The following is a 21,556-nucleotide window of genomic DNA, read 5'->3' as shown; positions in this document are numbered from 1 at the left end:
GGCCAGAAGAACTTTAAACTAGGAATGACAGGGGAGGGAGATGACCCACAATCATGTGAGAGAAGATTGGCGTGGCAAGCAAAGGGTGCCAGATCATGTGGAAAGGAGACATCTTTGATCAACAATGCTGGCTGAAAGGGGTCAATGTTAAACATATGAACTTAAATAAAGAAGTATCTACAAGACTGCATGATAGGGGAAGCTCTTGTGTGTTTACTGGGAAATCAGCAAGACTGGGTGCCCATCTGAAGTGCTTCTACACTCAGGCAGAAAATACCGGGGAAAAAAAAGAGGAATGAGAGGTCTTTGCACAGTTGCTGGGCTATGATCTTACAGGGTCTCCAAGACCAGTGCAAAAGTCCAGAGGAAGGAATACTTTTCATCAGTGGAGGTGGATCAGGCTAGGGAACATTTAAACAAACTGGACATATGCAAGTCCATGAGGTCTAACAGAATCATAGAGTGGTTTGGGTTGGAAGGGACCTTGAAAGTACATCTAGTCCAATCCTCCCTGCCACAAGCAGGGACATCTTTCACTAGATAAGGTTGCTCTCACATCTAATGTGAGTTAGAAATATTCCAAAGATGGGGCACCCACAACTTCTCTGGGCAACCTGTTCCAGTGCCTCACTACGCTCTTCGTAAAAGATTTATTCCTTGTGTCCAATTTAAATCTACCTTCTTTCAGTTTAAAACCGTTGCCCCTTGTCCTGTCACTACAGGCCCTGGCAAAAAGTCTCTCTCCATCTTTCTTGTAAGCCCCCTTTATATATTGAAGGGCTGAAATAAGCTTTCCCTGGAGCCTTCTCTTCTCCAGGCTGTACAACCCCAACTCTCTCAGCCTGTCTTCATAGGAGAAGTGTTCCAGCCCTCTGATCATTTTCGTGGTCCTCCTCTGGACCCAAACATGTCTATGTCTTTCTTGTGCTGGAGACCCCCAAAGCTGAAGGCAATACTCCAGGTGGGCTCTCACCAGAGCTGAGCAGAGGGCCAGAACCACCTCTCTCAACCTGCTGGTCACGCTTCTGTTGATGCAGCCCAGGATACGGTTGGCTTTCTGGGCTGCAAGCACACATGGCCAGCTCACAACCAATTTTTCATCCACCAGTATCCCCTAGTCCTTCTCTGCAGGGCTGCTCTCAATCCATTCATCCCCTAGTCTTCATCCTGACCCATGTGCAGGATCTTGCACTTGGCCTTGTTGAACTTCATGAGGTTCACATGGGTCCACTCCCCAAGCCTATCAAGGTCCCTCTGGATGGCATCCATTTCCTCTAGCATATCAACAGCATCTCTCATCTTTGTATGATTTGCAGAGTTGCTGAGGGTGTACTCAATCCCACTGCATCTGTCATTGATGAAGATATTAAATAGTATTGGTCCCAGTTCCCTTTAGGAACACCACTCACTGCTGGCTTCCACTTGGACATCAAGCAATTGACTGCAATTCTTTGCGAGACACCATCCAGCCAATTCCTTATTCACCTAACTGTTCATGCATCTAACTCATATCTCCAATTTCACAGCAAGAATGATGTGGGAGACCATATCAAAGGCCTTACAGAAGTCCAGGTAGATGACATCCATAGCTCTTCCTTTGTCCACAGATATAGTCACTCCATCGTAGACGACCACTACATTAGCCAGGCACAATTTACCCTTGGTGAAGCCATGCTGGCTGTCTCTAATCACCTCCCTGTCTTCCATATGTTTTGACGTAACTTCCAGGAGGTTCTGTTCCAGGAGCCTGCACTGAGGTGAGGCTGACTGGTCAGTAATTCCCAGTATCCTCCTTTTTACCCTTTTTAAAAATGGGTGTGATGTTTCCTTTTCTTCAGTCACTGGGGACTTGACCTTTGTTGGATACACCTACGAGTGTTGAGGGAGCTGTCTGATGTCATTGTGAAGCCAGTCTCACAGAATCGCAGAATGTTAGGGATTGGAAGGGACCTCGAAAGATCATCTAGTCCAATCCCCCTGCTGGAGCAGGATTACCTAGACCATATCACACAGGAACGTGTCCAGGCGGGTTTTGAATGTCTCCAGAGAAGGAAACTCCACAACCTCTCTGGGCAGCCTGTTCCAGTGTTCGGTCACCCTCACCGTAAAGAAGTTTTTCCTCATATTTATGTGGAACCTCCTGTGTTCCAACTTGCACCCATTGCCCCTTGTCCTGTCAAGGGATGCCACTGAGAAGAGCCTGGCTCCATCCTCATGACACTTGCCCTTTACATATTTATAAACATTAATGAGGTCACTCCTCAGTCTCCTCTTCTCTAAGCTAAAGAGACCCAGCTCCTTCAACCTCTCCTCATAAGGGAGATGTTCCACTCCCTTAGTCATCTTCGTGGCTCTGCGCTGGACTCTCTCTAGCAGTTCCCTGTCCTTCTTGAACTGAGGGGCCCAGAACTGGACACAATATTCCAGATGCAGCCTCACCAGGGCAGAGTAGAGGGGGAGGAGAACCCCTCTTGACCTGCTGACCACACCCCTTCTAATCCACCCCAGGATGCCATTGGCCTTCTTGGCCACAAGGGCACACTGCTGGCTCATGGTCATCCTGCTGTCCACTAGGACCCCCAGGTCCCTTTCCCCTACGCTGCTCTCCAACAGCTCTGCCCCCAACTTGTACTCATTCATGGGGTTGTTCTTGCCCAGATGCAGGACTCTACACTTGCCCTTGTTATATTTCATTAAATTTCTCCCCGCCCAACTCTCCAGCCTGTCCAGGTCTCTCTGAATGGCTGCGCAGCCTTCCGGTGTGTCAGCCACTCCTCCCAGTTTTGTGTCATCAGCGAACTTGCTGACAGTGCACTCTATTCCCTCTTCCAAGTCATTAATGAATATATTGAATAGTACTGGTCCCAGTACCGACCCTTGAGGGACTCCGCTAGACACAGACCTCCAACTGGACTCTGTCCCATTGACCACCACTCTCTGGCTTCTTTCCTTCAGCCAGTTCACAATCCACCTCACTACCCGATCATCCAGACCACACTTCCTCAGTTTAGCTGCGAGGATGCTGTGGGAGACCGTGTCAAATGCTTTACTGAAATCGAGATAGACCACATCCACAGCTTTACCATCATCTATCCACCAGGTTATGTCCTTATAAAAGGCTATCAAGTTGGTTAAGCATGACTTCCCCTTGGTGAAGCCATGTTGAGTGCCCCTAATGATCCCCCTATCCTTGATGTGCCTAGAGACAGCACCAAGATCAAGTTGTTCCATCACCTTTCCGGGGATGGAGGTGAGGCTGACTGGTCTATAGTTACCCGGGTCCTCCTTCTTGCCCTTTTTGAAGACTGGAGTGACATTCGCTTTCCTCCAGTCCTCAGGCACCTCTCCCGTTGCCCACGACTTAGCAAAGATGATGGAGAGTGGCCTAGCAATGACTTTCGCCAGCTTCCTCAGCACCCGCGGATGCATCCCATCAGGGCCCATGAATTTATGGATGTCCAGGTTGCTTAATTGGTCCCTGACCCAGCCCTCATCAACCAAGACAGATTTCTCCTCTCTCCTGACTTCTTCTGGGGCCTCAGGGGTCCGGTGCTCTCAATTACTTTTGAAAGGTTATGATGATCAAGGGAGGTTCCTGAAGGACTGTCGGGCTCCGGATTTAAGGTCCGCCTCCAAAGCAAATTTAGAAATAAAATGCAGACAGCTCCCCCCGCCCCTGTCCGCCCCCCCCCCAGAGAGAGAGAGGGAGAGAGAGAGAGACCCGCCTAATTAGTCAAAAAGGAGCAAATCTAGAAATAAAATGCAGACAATCCCCGTCCGCCTCCCCTGCTCCCCGAGAGAGAGAGACCCGCCTAATTAGTAATTCCAGTGCAGCCCACGTGCGGCGTGCCTGGTTCAATGCAGACAGCCCGCGCGCAGGGCCCGCGAAAATTATAAATAATTCCAGTGCAGCCCACGTGCGGCGTGCCTGGTTCAATGCAAACACCCGGTATGCTTAACCTGCCTGCAGGTAAAGCACCCCCAAAAAATCCTGACCCGAAATATTAAAGATTCGTGATCCTTGAGTTCGGACAAAGCACAACCGAGGCACGGTATCAACAAACTTGGCTCTGACTTTATTAGGTCCAACACTGAGGCAACTCAATATTCAAGGAAAAGAAAGAGAGAGAGATAAAAGAAAGAAAGAAACAGAGAAAACAGTTGAAAGAGAAAGAAAAAGAAAATATTCACCACCCTGAGATCCAGCGGCGTCCCGCGGGAAATGCTTCCTTCCTACTTGGAAGATGACGGTGAGGGTCCCGCGTGTTCGAGCGGTCCAGCCTCTCTTATAGAGTTTTTCGGTAGAGTCATGTGACTGGGAGCCGTCAGTCAACAGTTTGCACCAATCACAGATCCGAAGGCGGGACATGTCCGGTTCCTGCGCTGTAGGATTGGCCCCTTGCCAGACTGTCACCGGAGACACGCATCCGGAGGCGGGTGGAGGGCAGGCGCCTAGCTTATTGCGCCATCTTACGCTGCCAGGCTCAGGCATTCCAGGCAGCCGCCATAAGATGTCGCCCGAGCACGTGGTTTACGATTTCTGAGACAATGCTCAAAAGGAAGGGGAAGGATTCCCACACCACCCCGTGGCTCAGAAATCGTCAACATATAGTCAGTAGTTCGATTCCAGGGGGTGTAGAAGAGGTCGATTCCAGGGGGTGTAGAAGAGGTCGATTCCAGGGGGTGTAGAAGAGGTCGATTCCAGGGGTGTAGAAAAGTTCGATTCCAGGGGGTGTAGAAAAGTTCGATTCCAGGGGGTGTAGAAAAGTTAGGACAGAAAAAGATAACAGGTTAAAAGAAGGAAAAGGGAAGAGACAAGGAAATGTAGAAAGGTAAGGATAGAAAAAGATAATAGGTTTTGAAGAAAGACAAGGGAAGAGTAAAGCATACAAGAAGATAAAGATAAGTCCAATGACTTGTGATTGGTATCATTCTAATAAACAGAATGAGTCACCTCTTCTTCTTTACAGAAGTCTAACAACAACAATATCATCAATAATGATAAATAGCTTTTGATAAAGTTATAGTGCAACTATAACATGTAAACAAAATGAGAAAAAGTTATACAGTGTAAACACATTTCCATTATCATCAATTTTCAGGAAACAATTACAGTCATTTAACTTTGGCACAAACTCCTTCTTCTGTTAGCAGGTAATCGAGAACCAGCCAATCTTGATTGGCTCTCGAGCACCGCTGATTGGTTCATTGGTGTTTCAGGTTGCGGGTCCATAATACTCAATAATTCGTTGGGGATCATATAATTTGATTCCCAGTTCTTAGCTGCCAATTTTGAGAAGTATGAAGCGTATCATCCCAATATACCATACCCCAGTCCAATTTTTTTGGTAGTATTTTGAATGCATGGTACCCGCAAAACCAATAATGACCTTTCAGGGTTCGCATCCCATTTGCAAAGGACTTGGCCATGATCTGGCAGGGCGGTAGTCCTTTGACTCAGATGGTTCCCAGGCCAAAGGGGTTCCCTGTCACACCACAGTTAATGCAATTAATTTAATTCCATCCCCATTTGCATTACCATGCTCCTGCTCATTGTTTCCAAACACAATTTGTACCTAATATTTCCCCAAAGTGAGTGTAATCAGTGGGGAACCAGAAAATCTTCTCCCACCAGGGACTGATTGTAGCACCCTCCCTTTTGGGTGTAACTAATACAATAGTGACCAGGAGCAGGGTGTTGCATAGGCCAAGATGAGGGTGATTCTTTTCACAATCCACTCATGAGCAAGAGAAATGGAGATCCACAATCAACTTTCAGACCAAATGGTCCGCCACACACCCAGCAATTAATAAGCTTAAAAGCTTGAGTAACCAATTTTCCCAACAACAAGAACTCATTTTCCCCATGTTAAACCTGAGAACAAGGAAGCAAGGTTCTCGCCGGGTAGGCTTTGAACAGTATAGGCGAGACAACATACAACTGCCCAAAACAATTTGTCAATAGTGATAAAGGCACATTGCAAAAATTATTAAGGCTATACAATTTAAAACTATACATTCGATCAAAACTTCCATTAAATGTTGCTTTCTTCTTCTGCTTCTCTGAACTTCTATCTTCCGACCTGCAAAGGAACAGAAAAAGAAACTTCTCGGTCCTATTAGTGGAAGGACCGGATGAGGTTTTAGTTAAAATGATGGAACAATCCATCGTGTATTAATTTTATGCTCCTTTCCCAGGGCATCTTTTGCTTTCCATGCATATTCATTGAACGGAGCAACAAGTACCAGTGGAACTTCTCCCACGGTAGGGAGTTTTACCAGTACTGGTTGTCCTGGATGATAAGCTGAATTTTTGGGGTGATCTGGACCCTTGGGGGCAGGTATGATTGTCGGGGGCTCCGGATAAAAAGCTGTAATTTTCGGGCTGCCAAATTTTCCCCACCGGTTGTTCACCAAAGTGAGAGCATCCCATAACCGGTTTGCCCATCCTGGGTCATGCGGTTTTAGGAATCGCTTTAGTAAGCCATTGGTCCTTTCCACTATCCCATTTGCTTGGGGGTAGTAGGGAGTGTTGAAAGTCCATTTGATTCCCTCTTCAGTTGCCCAATCCTGAACCATCTTTGCTGAAAAATGTGAGCCATTATCCGATTGAATCGATTGAGGTTTTGGGAAAGAACTAAACCATCCTTTTAAGGCTTGGATGGTGTTTGCCCCGGTGGCTCGGGCAAATGCTTCTGCCTGTGCCAGTCCTGATATCACTTCCACTCCCACTAACACATATTGCTTTCCTTCTGACTTGCGGAAAGGTCCAATATAATCTACTTGCCAGGTTTCCCACAGTCCTTTTCCGCTTTTAATGTGTAGGGGAGGGCTGTCTAGGGGATGTCTGTCGAGTCGGTGGCGGCATAAGCTGCACCCGGAAATACATGTTCAACAGTTCTCCCTTGTGACAGGCCAGCCTCGAGCCTGTGCTTCGCAGTAAAGGTCTTTGGCTCCTGTGTGTCCTCGTTTGACATGTAGCCACTCCAATAGTCTCTCCCAATTTTCTGTTACTGATTCATTTTGTAAGGGAGCCAGACGAGACAATTCATCCGCTTTATTGTTCAATTGGCTAGTTAGATCGTCACTGCTTTGGTGAGAGGCCACCCAGGCTATGGCAAAGTTCCCTTGTGTGGCAATTCTTAAAATGTCCTGCCACTTTTCCTTTTGCCATACTGGTATCCGGTTGACTTCCCACCCATTTTTCTCCCAGAAAGGAAGCCACTCGGTGCATCCCTTGAAGACAGCAAAAGAATCAGTATAGATATAGACAGGAGAGGAAGATTGAGCCTCATGTTGGAAAACACTCCAAACCGCAACTAATTCACCCACTTGTGCACTACCTTCACCTTCTGTTATGATTTTCTCATCAGTCTGGGCTTGTAAGGCAGCGGCCCGATATTTCCACACTTTTCCCTCACGTTTGGCTGAGGCATCAGTAAACCAGGCATTCAGTAATTGTTTGGAAAAAGGAGGCGCTACTTGTATGACAGGAGGTGGGAGGTTATTCTCACGACTTGGAGAGAATTCCTCCTGTATAGCTAATTTCTTAGGTGTGCCTTCTGTTACATTAAAGATACCACAATAATGTTCAATTTGTGCATACCATTTCCGCACAGATGCTCGTTGTGCCACCCCGTCAGGGGGTGGGGTCCCTGCTAAAATTGGTTTTATTACCTTAAAGGGGCCTCTGAGAATGATTGGTTGCTGGCGAATGGTGCGCTCGGCCTCTCGTAGCGCTAAGCTTACCACAAATAATCCCTTTTCCCATACTGTGTAACGTTTCTCTGCATCTTTAAAACTACGAGAATAAAAGCCGACAGGTCTCGGGGGTCCCTCTGGTCCCTTTTGCCAGAAGTGAAGTGATAGTCCAGATTCAGCAAACCCCCATTCAATTTGGATGGGATCGGTAGGATGAATTGGACCTAAGGCTTGGTGACTAGAAGCCTCAAATATCAGTAGTTGTAAAGCTTCCTCGTGGACAGGGGTCCACTCCCAAGAGACACCTTTCCGTAACAAATTATGCAATGGCCTAGCTATTATGGAAAAATCAGGGATATGTTTTCGCCAAAATACCAAAGTTCCTAGTGCTTGCTGCAGTTCTCGTTTTGAGGTAGGTAATTTTACCTGGTCTAAGGCTAGCAGAGTATCATCTGGAATGCACATGGTTCCTCCTTTCCACCAGATTCCCAGAAATTTAACTTCATTTGCAGGCAATTGAACCTTTTCAGGTGGGACTTGCAATCCCAACCCTTCCAGGTGTGTGATAATTGCTGATTGCATCCTGCCCACAGATTCAATTTGGTCTCCCCCTATTAGCACATCATCAATGTATTGATAAGTTTTGACATTCTCTTCCAGAGGGATTTGTTCCAACTCCCTGGCCAGGGCATGGTGTGCCAGAGTTGGGGAGTGTTTAAACCCTTGAGGTAACCTTGTAAATGTATATTGCTGTCCTTCCCAAGTGAAGGCAAAGCGAGCCTGATCCTCTGGTTGGAAAGGAACCATGAAAAACATATCCTTAACATCAATAGTTGCCAAAATAGGGTGGGCTTGCTCCTGAATGGTACTAATGAGTTCAGCAATGTTAGGCACAGCAGCAGTTAGGGGTCCTGTGTTGGCATTCAATCGACGATAATCAATCGTCAGTTGCCATTTCCCATTTGGTTTTCGCACTGGCCATACCGGAGAGTTGTAAGGCGAGTGCGTGGGAACTATAATTCCTTGTTCCCGCAATTCTGTCAAAACAAGGGCTATGCCCTCTCTGGCTCCCAGGGGTAGAGAATATGGTTTCACATTAGTCACTGTAGATGGGGGAAGGGGAGGGGCTGGAATCAGGAGTCTCAAATTTAGTTTGGCAACTCCAAATATCCAGTTACCTCCCTTATTGTCTGTCCACTTACGGCCCTTTAAGACATCCATTCCCAATAGATTTGAAGGGAATTCTCCCATTACCATTTCTACAGTAATCGGTGTGTCTTCCCCAGGGAGTCTGAGAGAGGTTCGCACTAACGTCTGTGCCTTAACATTCCCAAATGCATCTGACACCATCAGGGATTTTTTTGAAGGTTTTAGTCCACATCGATGGGCATCATCCTCCTGTATAGCAGAGATTTGAGCACCAGTGTCCACTACAAAAGGAATAGGTATTTGTTTAGGTCCCACCACACAATATGAAATCAAATCACCTCGAGGGGTGAGGGTGAGCTGTCTAATGTGCATCCACCCTTCGCCCATCCGCTCACGAGAGACGGGCGAAGGAACTAGTTTTCCTCCCTTCTGGGGGAAGATTTAAAAACTACCTCCTGCTCCACCCAAGGTGGGGCAGAGGGAATTTCGCACCTTCCCCTAGGGACACTAGCTGGTGGTTTTTCTGGTGGTTTAATCACCCATCCCTCATCAGTGGTAATTACTTTCGTGCCTCTCTCTGACCACCCTAGTACCATTTTCTCCAACTGTTCTGTATTAAGCCCATTCATACACTTCAGGGGTATTCCCTTATGTTTTCCTATCAACCACAATGCTTTCCTGTGAGATATAGTATCTTTCTTTGAATTCACCGGGTTCGGGGGAGAGGGCCTCGTTGGAGGAAACTTCGCCTCCCCACGCCTCACAGTTTTAGATTCCGATTTCATGGGACCATATTTTCGCCCATAGTTAATCAATTCTTGAGCTACTTCCCCCCAAGTCCACACCTTCTGTTCTGGGGTACGGCGATCCGGGGTTAAAACTCCAGTTAAAGCAGCTGTCACTCGTGCACTCTGAGGGGTATTTCTGATAGTACCTTGCAATTGAATTCCTAAGGGTTTCAATGAATCAGGCAAACCTCTAAGCAGGGGAGTCATCCTCTCAGGATCTACCGGTATCATCATTGGGGATTCCTGCCTAAGCTTCAATTCCCGATCATACATCATTTGCAAACAAGCCGCCTTGTGCACATTCTCCACAAGCTGATCCACCGAGCCTGTAAGCGCAAGAGGATCTCCCCTCTCCAAGGGATTCAAACCTCCAGCCCAATAAGCTGCTCGCTGAGTGAGAGACCAAGGGGCTCTATTATCACCAGTAGTCAAAAACACTCCAGGTCCCTAATATCCCTCAGCTTCTCTTTCACTCAACAGAATCTGATCACCACCAGTTAACGACACTCTCCACACATACTCGTTCTCAGACTCCTTTGAACTGCGTGAAAAATCCCTTTTCAACTTAGCCAATTCAGTTGCTGTGTACGGCACCTCCTTAGTAACCATCTTAGGATTATGGTCCTCACTATCCTCATAAGCATATTCGACCTTTACCAGCGGTCGAAGGGGTTGCGTAGGACCCTGCGGTAAATCACATCGTGTCCTCGCTTCCTCTGGTTCCCCCTTGCGGTACAAACCATCCCCTTTGTGATCATCACCAGGGGACGGGGCTGCATCAGCTGCCTGTGCACGACTCCGTCGCCCTCTGCAGTCACAAGCACGTAAGTTCTCCACAAAAGCCTCCTGCAAACACCTTACGTTCTACCGCTCATTCTCTACTTCATCCTGCAGAGTTTTAACCCTTTCCTCCAATTCACAGTTTCTTTCCTCTAAAGTTGCCAACCGATCTTGCAACAACCGCACCAAAAGCTCTTTTGTCTGCGGCATCTGTGCCGAGTCCTCCAACTCCTGCTCTTGCGTTACATCAAATGCACTCAGAATTGTACCCATTCTCTCTAAGTTATTGATACCTTCCGAAAACTCAAGGATCCTGCCGACTACGCCAATTTATAAATGTCGGGTTCCGGATTTAAGCTCCGCCTCCAAAGCAAATTTAGAAATAAAATGCAGACAGCCCCCCCCCCCGCCGTCCGCCCCCCCCCCCCCCCCCCCCGAGAGAGAGAGGGGGGGAGAGAGAGAGAGAGAGAGAGACCCGCCTAATTAGTCAAAAAGGAGCAAAACTAGAAATAAAATGCAGACAATCCCTGTCCGCCTCCCCTGCTCCCCGAGAGAGAGAGGGAGAGAGAGAGAGAGACCCGCCTAATTAGTAATTCCAGTGCAGCCCACGTGCGGCATGCCTGGTTCAATGCGAACACCCGGTATGCTTAACCTGCCTGTAGGTAAAGCACCCCCAAAAAATCCTGACCCGAAATATTAAAGATTCGTGATCCTTGAGTTCGGACAAAGCACAACCGATGCACGGTATCAACAAACTTGGCTCTGACTTTATTAGGTCCAACACTGAGGCAACTCAATATTCAAGGAAAAGAGAGAGAGAGAGAGGTAAAAAGAAAGAAAGAAACAGAGAAAACAGTTGAAAGAGAAATAAAAAGAAAATATTCACCACCCTGAGATCCAGCGGCGTCCCGCGGGAAATGCTTCCTTCCTACTTAGAAGATGGCGGTGAGGGTCCCGCGTGTTCGAGCAGTCCAGCCTCTTTTATAGAGTTTTTCGGCAGAGTCATGTGACTGGGAGCCGTCAGTCAACAGTTTGCACCAATCACAGATCCGAAGGCGGGACATGTCCGGTTCCTGCGCTGTAGGATTGGCCCCTTGCCAGGCTGTCACCGGAGACACGCATCCGGAGGCGGGTGGAGGGCGGGCGCCTAGCTTATTGCGCCATCTTACGTTGCTAGGCTCAGGCATTCCAGGCAGCCGCCATAAGATGTCGCCCGAGCACGTGGTTTACGATTTCTGAGACAATGCTCAAAAGGAAGGGGACGGATTCCCACAAGGACTGGAACAAAGCAAATGACACCTTTACCTTCAAGAAAGGCAAAAAGTAGGATCCAGAGAACTACAGTTCAGTGAGCCACACCTCAGACTCGGAGAAGGCAATGAAGCAAATAACCCTGGAAGCCTTTTCCAAACACATAAAAGGAAAGAAGTTGTTTGGAGTAGTCAGCATGGATTTACAAAGGAGAAGTCATGCCTGATGAACCTTGTAGCCTTGCACAACAAAATGACTAGCTCAGTGGATTAGGGGAGGGAAGTACCTTTTGCATATTTTGAGTTTAGTAAGGCTCTCAAGATGGTCTCCCATAACATCCTCATAGATAAACTGAAGAAGTATGGATAAGTGGAAAGTAGTGCAGATTGAAAACTGGCTGAACTACTGGGCTCAGAGGGCTGTGATCAGTGAAATGAAGTCCACCTGCAAGCCATTCTGCAGCACATCCCTAGCTCAGTGAAATGTGTATGGGTGAGACACCAGTGTGCTTATAATATAATTTCTAACCACAAGTATTTCAAACACAAGAGTCTCCAAGATCCCTTCAGAAAGAAAAGCACTAGTGTCAAGCAACCATCCATTCTAAGATGTGTAGCTATTTATCTACGATGTCTCTCAGACGTTCCTTCAAGCACTTTTTTTTCAGTTAAAGCTATCTTCCTAACAGTATGAAAAAATGAAACTTACCCAGAGACACAGGCATCAGCCTCAATCATAAGATTTGCTGTGAATTAGTTTGAAAATGAATGCCATTGGAGAGTTCATGTATTTAGAAGTGAGCTTTAACCTCATTTTTTTTATTTGGTTTATGTCTTCATTTAGCCCGCACCCAGGGCTAAACAATAACAGTTTTTCTCTCACCTAATGTCCCTTCCCCAACCAAGGGAGGGAATTGGGAAAAGGACAGAGACTCATGGATTAAAAGTTAAACAAATTTAATAAAATAAAGAAACCAATATCAATGATAATCCCAAACACACAAAATTATACTTAGCCAATAGATTTGTGGCAAGTTGCTCCAGGAATAGCAGTCATTGGGAATGAGAAATATGGAAAAGAGAATAGCAAAAAAAAAAAAAAAACCCACCTCTCCCCAGCAAGCTTTTCCTTTTGTAGTGAACTTGATGTTAATGATATAGAACACACCTGTGGGCCAGCCTGGGTCAGCTGCCCTGAGTTTAACTGCTAATGACCTGCCACAAACTGAAACAAAATCTAACAGAAATTTGATTCTATAAATTTTATCCCATGAAACCAGGACAGTTTATCACAAGTGGCATAATCCTAAATAGGGCCTATCTATTATGCTACACCCAACAATGTAAATACATGGTTAGTTGCCAGAGTTTTACACCTATGCATAGCTCTTGTACAACCTTAAGACCTTCAAAGTAAAATAAATGTTAATTATGTATTATAGAGAGGCAAACAAAACAAACCAAAAGCAAGTATCCCAGAAACTTCCAAGAACAACAAGGAAAAGTGCATGCTTATGCAGAGGCAACAGTATAATGTAGTTCATTCAAACATTTTCAGTTTTTAAGTTATGATGAGTCAAAAAAATGAGTCAAATGCAATCATAAGTAAACACAATGCAAACGACAAGAAGAGTAATACAGTTGAGATGCTAAATTGATCAGATCGTAAAAACAGCTGGAAAGGAGGAGGAAAGACAGAAAAAGAAAAGGAAAGATGATCTGCATAGGGATTCTGCGAACTAACGGTGTAGAACAATGAACCTAGCAGCTCTGGGCCACCATCTCTGAGCTCGGCTCTTTGCCATTTTTCATTAAGGGATTCTGAGATTCAAGTTTCTGCTGCAAGTAATTGCTACATATTTCCAAAATTATACCAGCCAGTGCTGATTCTCTCTGTGGTGAAGGTAACTATTGCCCTTGAGCATGGAATGCTCTGGAAAATGAGTTATCCTTCTCATGCTAAGGGGGTATGATGCTAGTACAGGAACAGATACTGGCATGTGCAGTAGTCATGGCTAATGCTTCATTTACTTCAATAGCTCTCTTTTCCCTCTGTCTCCTTCCAGACTCCTTCCCAGTTACTCACTATTGCTGCACTGAGGTGAATTAGTGGTGCTTTAAAAAGAAGGAGGAAATGGCATAATAAAAGATCTAGAATGCAAAATATGTGAGAAACATACTGCATTGAAAAACAAAATTGCTAAATTAATAAAAAGAATGAATCTATAATATTAACACTTACTCTTCAGCAACATCTATGACTTAACAGTACCAGCACCTCATAGCACATTCTTTGTTTTAAATTAATAATTTCATTAGTAATAAAAAAGGATGTGTTGAAACTCTATATGCATACACACAAACAGACAAAGATAAGAAATTTTTAAAAAATTGTTCAATATGTCTCCAATTAAAGTTTACATTTTTATAATACTTTTATATAAATGTTTGCATTTATCTAGTACCTGTTTTTTTTTCAGGTAGAACAGGCACGCAAGGGAAAACTGAATCTATAGTGTAATTCTTCGCCCTGGTGATCAATTTCTTCAAATGGAGCTTGACTGTCTTTTCATTTGTTCAAGTATAATTAGTAATAAATTCATTTAAGTTGGAGTTACAATTAGACACACCTTGAGATATATGAAGAATCCTCTCCATTGTTATCCACAACAGACTTATGATTTTTTATGCATTTATTAAATGTTAAACAATGATTATATCTAGAGCAAGCCACGTGACTCAGTTCAGAGTCATTTCAGTCAATGAAAAATTGATTCCTTTAACAGGAATCTAAACAAAAAGTGTGACTTCATGTATGCAGCAAATGTGCCTCCATGTCATGACAGGCATAACGGTGTGAATCAGTTTGGACTGCTTTGAGCCATACACATAGAAGGAATGTTCAGTCTAGGAAAATGTGCTAAATCCAATGCAAAGCTAAAACTCCAGGCTTTATGTATGGCAGACATAAATGCCAACATGACCTGCTTTGATCTGCTGATCCTTCCCCAATGGACGGAATTACTTATTAATGTAAAAGTAGCCAGTAACTTCTGACACTTTATATTCAAACTCTTGCCCTTGGTGGATGTTATATAACCATAATAGGGACTGCTCTGCATTGAAACTCTTTCTGTCCACAAATTACCTTTTTTTTTTCTTTTTCTCCAAATCAACAGTTTAACATCTCAGATCCACTTCAGAATTTATCTCAGCAGGAACACATCTGTTGTTTTTATGTGGCAGCAGGTGCTCAATTCATTGAAATCCTCTGAATGCCACAATGTCCATCTCACTGTATCTTCATTGGTCCAAGCTGGTTTTGACAAGTCACACCCCTCAGTTTGTATAAAGAGATACAGGGGTTCATTTTTTATACTAAGTGGTAGTGCAGTGAGTTCATGCCGTAATTCTAACACAACATCCATAACAGCAGACCCCTTTGGTGTGGGGGAATCAGAGAACTTGTGCATCAGGAATCAGTGCAGTACACTGCAGAGAAGTATTGTCCCCAGTTTAGACAGCTTTGGAAAACTAAACTTTGATTTCCTTGCTCTATTAAATCTCCTACAACTATCAGGCTGAATTTGCTGTGTCTGTATACTTTTTCCTAATCTTCTTTGACATAATTCTCTTTCTCTTCATATCTACCCGCTGTTATTCCCCCATCCTTGCTCATATTGTCACCAACAGGTGGACAAATCAAGTAAACCTAAGAAACATGTTCACTGTAGCAGAAAACAAAAGCACCACATCAAACAACAAAAAAAAGAAAAGCAGAAAAGAAAAAAATGTACATTGACTCTCAGTTTCATTAAAGCATTCAGCCTTAAGTTGAGATTTCATGAGGTAAATGGCCCAGATCAGGCTACAAAGACTTTTGAAAATGCATATATATCTTAACGGTCTATATGGCATTTGGCTTTAAAACAATTATTGGAGAATTCAATTAATTTTGCAGGGTACTTTATGCTGATCTGTAGATGTCATAAAAGAGAACTTCAGGCAAAAATAGTGCTGTCTTTTGGCATGAACGTTGCAAAGCAAAGCAAGTTTACTGTGACTATCTATATAGCTAGCGTTTCCTACAGCATCTTGGGGGATTGGAGGGGAGGTGAAGAAGGGAGGGAGGATGCTGTCAGCACTGAACACCTTTCAGCTTTTCAATTATGTTTGAGTAATGAGTCTTGAGTGGCCATTTCAGGGTGGCATCCTTCAGCATAAAGGCAACCTGTACATGGTCAGTCTGAAGAAACAGAGAACTGTGTGGGCGCAGAGACAAGTTGAAATCAACTAAATTGTCATGAATGCTTTTCAATTCAGTATTGTAATTTGCTGCATTAGACAAAGTAAATTAGCTTTATATAAAATTCCTTGCTGTGTGATCTTTGTCACGGTTTTAAAGCTGGGCCAGCTATTAAACCTGTGGCAGGTGCCCTCTGTTATCCCCCCCCGTCCCCCCAAAGGGAAAGGGAAAGGGAAAAGGGAGAGAGACTTCTGGGTTGGAAAGTTAAAACAGTTTTAATAAACTATAATAATGAAAAAGAGTATAATAATAATAATAGAAATAATCAAATATATACAAATATATATACAAAACCAAGATTGAGCTCCCCTGAAGTCAACCACGTCACCACCGGCACTGCAGGGCAGGCTCCGGGAAGGCCCAGCCTGGGCCTAGCGACGGTCGAGAGCTGGATTCAGGGATGCATGGATCGGGATCGGGGACAGCAGGAAAACAGACAGAGTCCTCCTTGGACACCGGCCATAGCAGAAAGAGAGCGAGACCCTCGTGATCCCCCCGCTTTATACTGAGAATGATGTGTGTGGGATGGAATATCCTCGTTGGTCAATTTTGGGTCACCTGCCCTGTCTGCTCCCCGCTGCAGCTGTGACCCCCCTTCGGCTCTTCACTTGTAAGCAGTGAAGAATTCAGCAGTGACCTTGGTTTCTCTAAGAATAAGTACAGCAAGTGCCTTACTGCACAACATCCCTACCGGTGCCTCAGTGATAACTACAAACTTCGAGCGTTATCAGTCCTGGAAGCAGACACTGTCTGCAAACATGCAGTTAGTTTCAGAAAGTGCAGTTACTTAGAGGAGACTTAGCTGAAAGTAAAAATCACTGAAAGGAAAATCGGCCTGGTTTAGGCCAAACCAGGACAATCTTAGACAAAGATCTGCACAACACAGCACTATTCAAATAATCTGGAGAGAAAAATAACCTAAACAAACAAGGCTGATACTTGTAAATGACTCTGGATTGTTCCATTTTCAGCAAATGCAGTGAAAGGGCAGGGCACCTGAGATCTCAGATTAGAGATATTCTTAAACCTCATTTGTACTCACTGCGTAGAATATAAAGAAATCCAAGAGCTGCAGTAAATCTGCACAAAGGATAATAACCTTAACAAGTCCATTCTGCAGCTGGATGAAGCCATGCCATAGCAAACTACCATGACCCAAGCATGTCTCTCTCTAAATTAAATTGACCACTTCCTTTTCATCAAAAACCCCTACAAGGTGCCAATGACAGAGAAGTCTGATCAAATATTTTTTCCTCTTTCTATAAGTCTTCATAATTTCAAAGTGAAAAGGAGATAGGAGAAAGGAACGTTTTGCAGCACAAAGTTATCAATATCTCTAATAGATACCTTCATCCACTTAAGGAGCCCATTTGACATTTTAGGAAGGATTCAGTTGCCTGAACATTAGTGTCTAATGACTGTTGAGATACTCCAAGGAAGTAAAGATGTGTACTCAAGGCTAACAGATACCACACAGGACTTACAAGGGACTTGCATCCTTCAGTAGCAGCAACTGGGAGTCAGGCAGGATAGCCTATATCTCACGAGCAAGAGGTTATTTATACGCGACTCAAGCACATAAAGCTATCCAGGTATTTATAGATAGCCTGACTCTGTCAGAGACGCAGAGTATAATGACAGATCTAATGAGTAGGTCTGAAGGACAGTAAACATGAAATTAGCCCAGGGAAGGAATTTCTTTCCCATCCTACCTTCTCTTTCAGCGCTGGACTGTTGGCACTGTTAAATTCTGCTGATATTTAATAAAAGCTAGCATCTGTGCCTTGCTTGCATCGAATTACAGAGCTTCGTCCTAGGGCCACTTTGGAGCTTCTTACAAGCGCTGGTGCTTGAAGCACAGCTATAACAAAAGAATGGACTGACAGTTTTTTCCTGCCTCTAGCTACCTCTGTGCTCTTTTTCATTTTATTTGCCTCAATTTTTGTTTTGGTTGGCCACCCTAAATGACCAGCCTGCAGCAATAGCACCCCTGTAGGAGAACATTTGATAATTCCTCTCTCTATGCAAGGCCTCCCAGGAACAGAAAATATCAGTGAAAGATGCTTCCATGCCCCAATTATGTGCAAACACACATCACCACCACTACAGCATTGTCAGGGCTATTGAATTGGCTCGAGAGAATAACAGGGATTCTTCGTGATAAGCCATGATAGATAATGTGAAAGTAGAATTTATAATTATTAACAATGAGCTGGATATATGAAGGTTACTTCAGAATTGCTCTATAAAGCTACTTTAGGAATAAAATTCACTTCAGAAGATGGTCAGCATCTGTCAGAGAGAAGGAAAAGCTGGAGAAAAAACCTGTCCAATTTTATCTATTCTTATCTCTCTAAGAGTCTTCTCTGATAGCTAGATGACTAAGAATACCTGGTTTAGAACCTCACATTTAGAAAGTAGACAATACAAAATAAGAAAACAGAGAAAGGAAGAGAAAACATAAAAGGAAAATAAAGCAGTTCAACTGACATCAAGCACCACGGGCGATTTAAACATGGTGAAACCAGAACAAACAGCTGACAGCGGCGGCAGCAGCGACAGCGGCAACAGCGACTTGAGGTTAGTGCGGGGGCGAGGGCGACATCGGGCTTAACCGGGCAGTTTTCGTACTCTGGGCGCCCCCCCGCCCCGAGCATCAGCGCTGAGCTGCTTCCCCTGCTTCCCCCCCCACCCCAGACCCGGAGGTTCCCTGCAACAAATCAGGAGAGGAAGGGGCTCAGCTGGAGGCACCGCGGGCGATTTAAACACACCACCCCCTGTTGACTGGGTGATAAAGAGCCTCCTAGAAGGCAGGGACTAGTCCCTGGCCAGAGAGAAGAGACTCAGCTGTGACTGGGTGTGTCCCAGGGCAGAAGAGGCTACAGCAGTTTGCAGCTTGTTGGGGGAGGGCGCTGACTCCCTCCCAGTGCACAAGGCGAGGAAGGTGCCAAGGAGCTGTGAACCAGGGGTGTCACCAGCAGGTATTTCCCAGCTCAGTGAAAGAACAATGGTATCTACCTGGCGGAAGAAGACCAAAATGGATGTGGGAACCCAGACAGAGCTCCCACGGAAGGAGGCGAGGGTGCAGGTCGCAGGCTGCAGGGAATGCTTCAGCGTCTCTGTGGTGACAGGGGGCTGTGTGAGCTGTGAGCAAGTAGATGATCTGCTCACCAAGCGGCACAGCTGCAAAGCTAGGTTGAAAGGCTTCAAGCCGAAGTAGAAAGGCTTAGGAGCATTCGGGAGGCTGAAATGCAGATAGACTGGTGGAGCCAGGCTCTGCCTTCCCTGCAACAAAAATGGGAGCACCTGCCGAAGAGCTCCCAGGATCGAGGGACCCCTGTACTCTGCCCCTCTCAGGTGGAAAACAATAACCTAGAGGAGAACAATAACCTAGAGGAGAGGAGTGAGTGGAGGCAAGTCTATGGCCGTGGCAAAAGGCGAGTGCCCTCCTTGCCTACCTTGCCTCCACAGGTGCCTCTGAGCAATAGATATGAAGCCCTAGTGGAATACAGCCGTTCCAATGCGGATGTGGTGGAGAGGCAACCTATATCAGAGGTCCCACCACAGTCAGAAAAACCTAACAGGCGTATAGCTACCTCCTCCACAAGGAAGAAGAGAAGAGTTTTAGTGGTTGGAGACTCCTTCCTAAAGGGATCTGAGGGCCCAATATGCAGAGCTGACCCTCATCACAGGGAGGTCTGCAGTCTGCCTGGAGCCCGAATCAGGGATATCACCAGGAAACTCCCCAACCTGGTGAAGGCCACAGACTACTACCCCCTGCTGATCTTCCAGACAGGTGGGGAAGAAGCTGCATCCCGTAGTCTGAGGGGGACTACAAGGCCCTAGGACGGTTGGTGAAAGAGTCTGGGGCACAAGTTGTTTTCTCCTCCCTCCTTCCATTTTCAGGTGATGACGTGGGATGGAATGGTAGGATTCTCTCTATTAATGCCTGGCTACGAGACTGGTGCTACAGGCAGGGCTTTGGGTTCTTTGATAATGCCTGGTTTTATAAGACACCAGGCATGACAGTAATACATGGGAAAGATTTATGTCGTAGGGGCAAAAGGGTTCTGGGACAGGAATTAGCAGGGCTCATTCGGAGAGCTTTAAACTAGATACGAAGGGGGATGGGGTAGTAGCTGGGCTTGTACCACTGGGGCAAAGCTCTAGTGTTGAGGCAGACCAGGAGGCCTCCTATCACCCTGGGGTGAAATCGGTGTGCTCAGCTCTCTCCCTGAAATGCCTGTACACCAATGCACACAGCATGGGGAATAAACAGGAGGAGTTAGAAATCCGTGTTCGGTCGGGGGGCTATGATTTAGTGGCAATTACAGAGACTTGGTGGGATGCCTCGCATGACTGGAATGTGGTCATGGATGGCTATGTCTTGTTCAGGAAAGACAGGCCACTAAGGAGAGGTGGTGGAGTTGCTCTTTATGTGAGTGAGCAGCTAGAATGTATTGAGTTCTGTCCAGGGGCGGATCAGGAGCGAGTTGAGAGTTTGTGGGTGCGAATTAAGGGGCAGGCTGGCAGGGGTGATACTGTTGTGGGTGTCTATTACAGGCCACCGGATCAGGATGAGGAGGGTGATGAGGCCTTCTACAGGCAGCTGAGAACAGTCTCTCAATTACAGGGTCTGGTTGTCATGGGGGATTTCAACTACCCTGATATATGCTAGAAGGACTACTCAGCCAGCCATCCTCAGTCCAGGAGGTTCCTCCAGTGCGTTGATGATAACTTTCTGATGCAAATGGTGGATGAGCCAAGTAGGAGAGGAGCGCTGCTGGATCTTATCCTCACTAACAAGGAGGTTCTGGTTGAAGAGATGAAGGTTGAGGAGAGCCTTGGTTGTAGTGACCATGAGATGGTAGAGTTCAGGATCTCATGTGGCAGGAACAGAATAGCTAGCAGAATCACAACCCTGACCTTCAGGAGGGCCAACTTTGGCCTTTTCAAGCAATTGCTAGGGGAAATTCCATGGGACAGGGTACTAGAAGGTAAGGGGGCCCAAGATAGTTGGTTAGCATTCAAGGACTGCTTCTTCCGAGCTCAAGATCAGAGCATCCCAGCAGGTAGGAAGTCAAGGAAGGATAGCAGGAGACCTGCATGGTTAAACAGGGAACTGCTGGGCAAACTCAAGTGGAAGAAGAGGGTGTACAGATCATGGAAGGAGGGGCTGGCCACTTGGGAGGAATAGAAGTCTGTTGTCAGAGGATGTAGGGAGGCAACTAGGAAAGCTAAGGCCTCCTTGGAATTAAACCTTGCAAGAGAGGTCAAGGACAACAGAAAGGGCTTCTTCAAATACATTGCAGGTAAAGCCAACACTAGAGGCAATGTAGGCCCACTGATGAATGAGGTGGGGGCCCTGGAGACAGAGGATAAAAAGAAGGCGGAGTTACTGAATGCCTTCTTTGCCTCTGTCTATACTGCTGGAGGCTGTCCTGAGGAGCCCCGGACCCCTGCGGCCCCAGAGGAAGTCAGGATAGAGGAGGAATCTGTCTTGGTAGATGAGGGCTGGGTCAGGGACCAATTAAGCAATCTGGACGTCCATAAATCCATGGGCCCTGATGATATGCACCCGT

This window comes from Nyctibius grandis, chromosome 2 (assembly GCF_013368605.1).
Source record: "Nyctibius grandis isolate bNycGra1 chromosome 2, bNycGra1.pri, whole genome shotgun sequence".
NCBI lineage: Eukaryota > Metazoa > Chordata > Aves > Nyctibiiformes > Nyctibiidae > Nyctibius > Nyctibius grandis.
Note: the sequence above shows the minus strand (reverse complement) of the source record.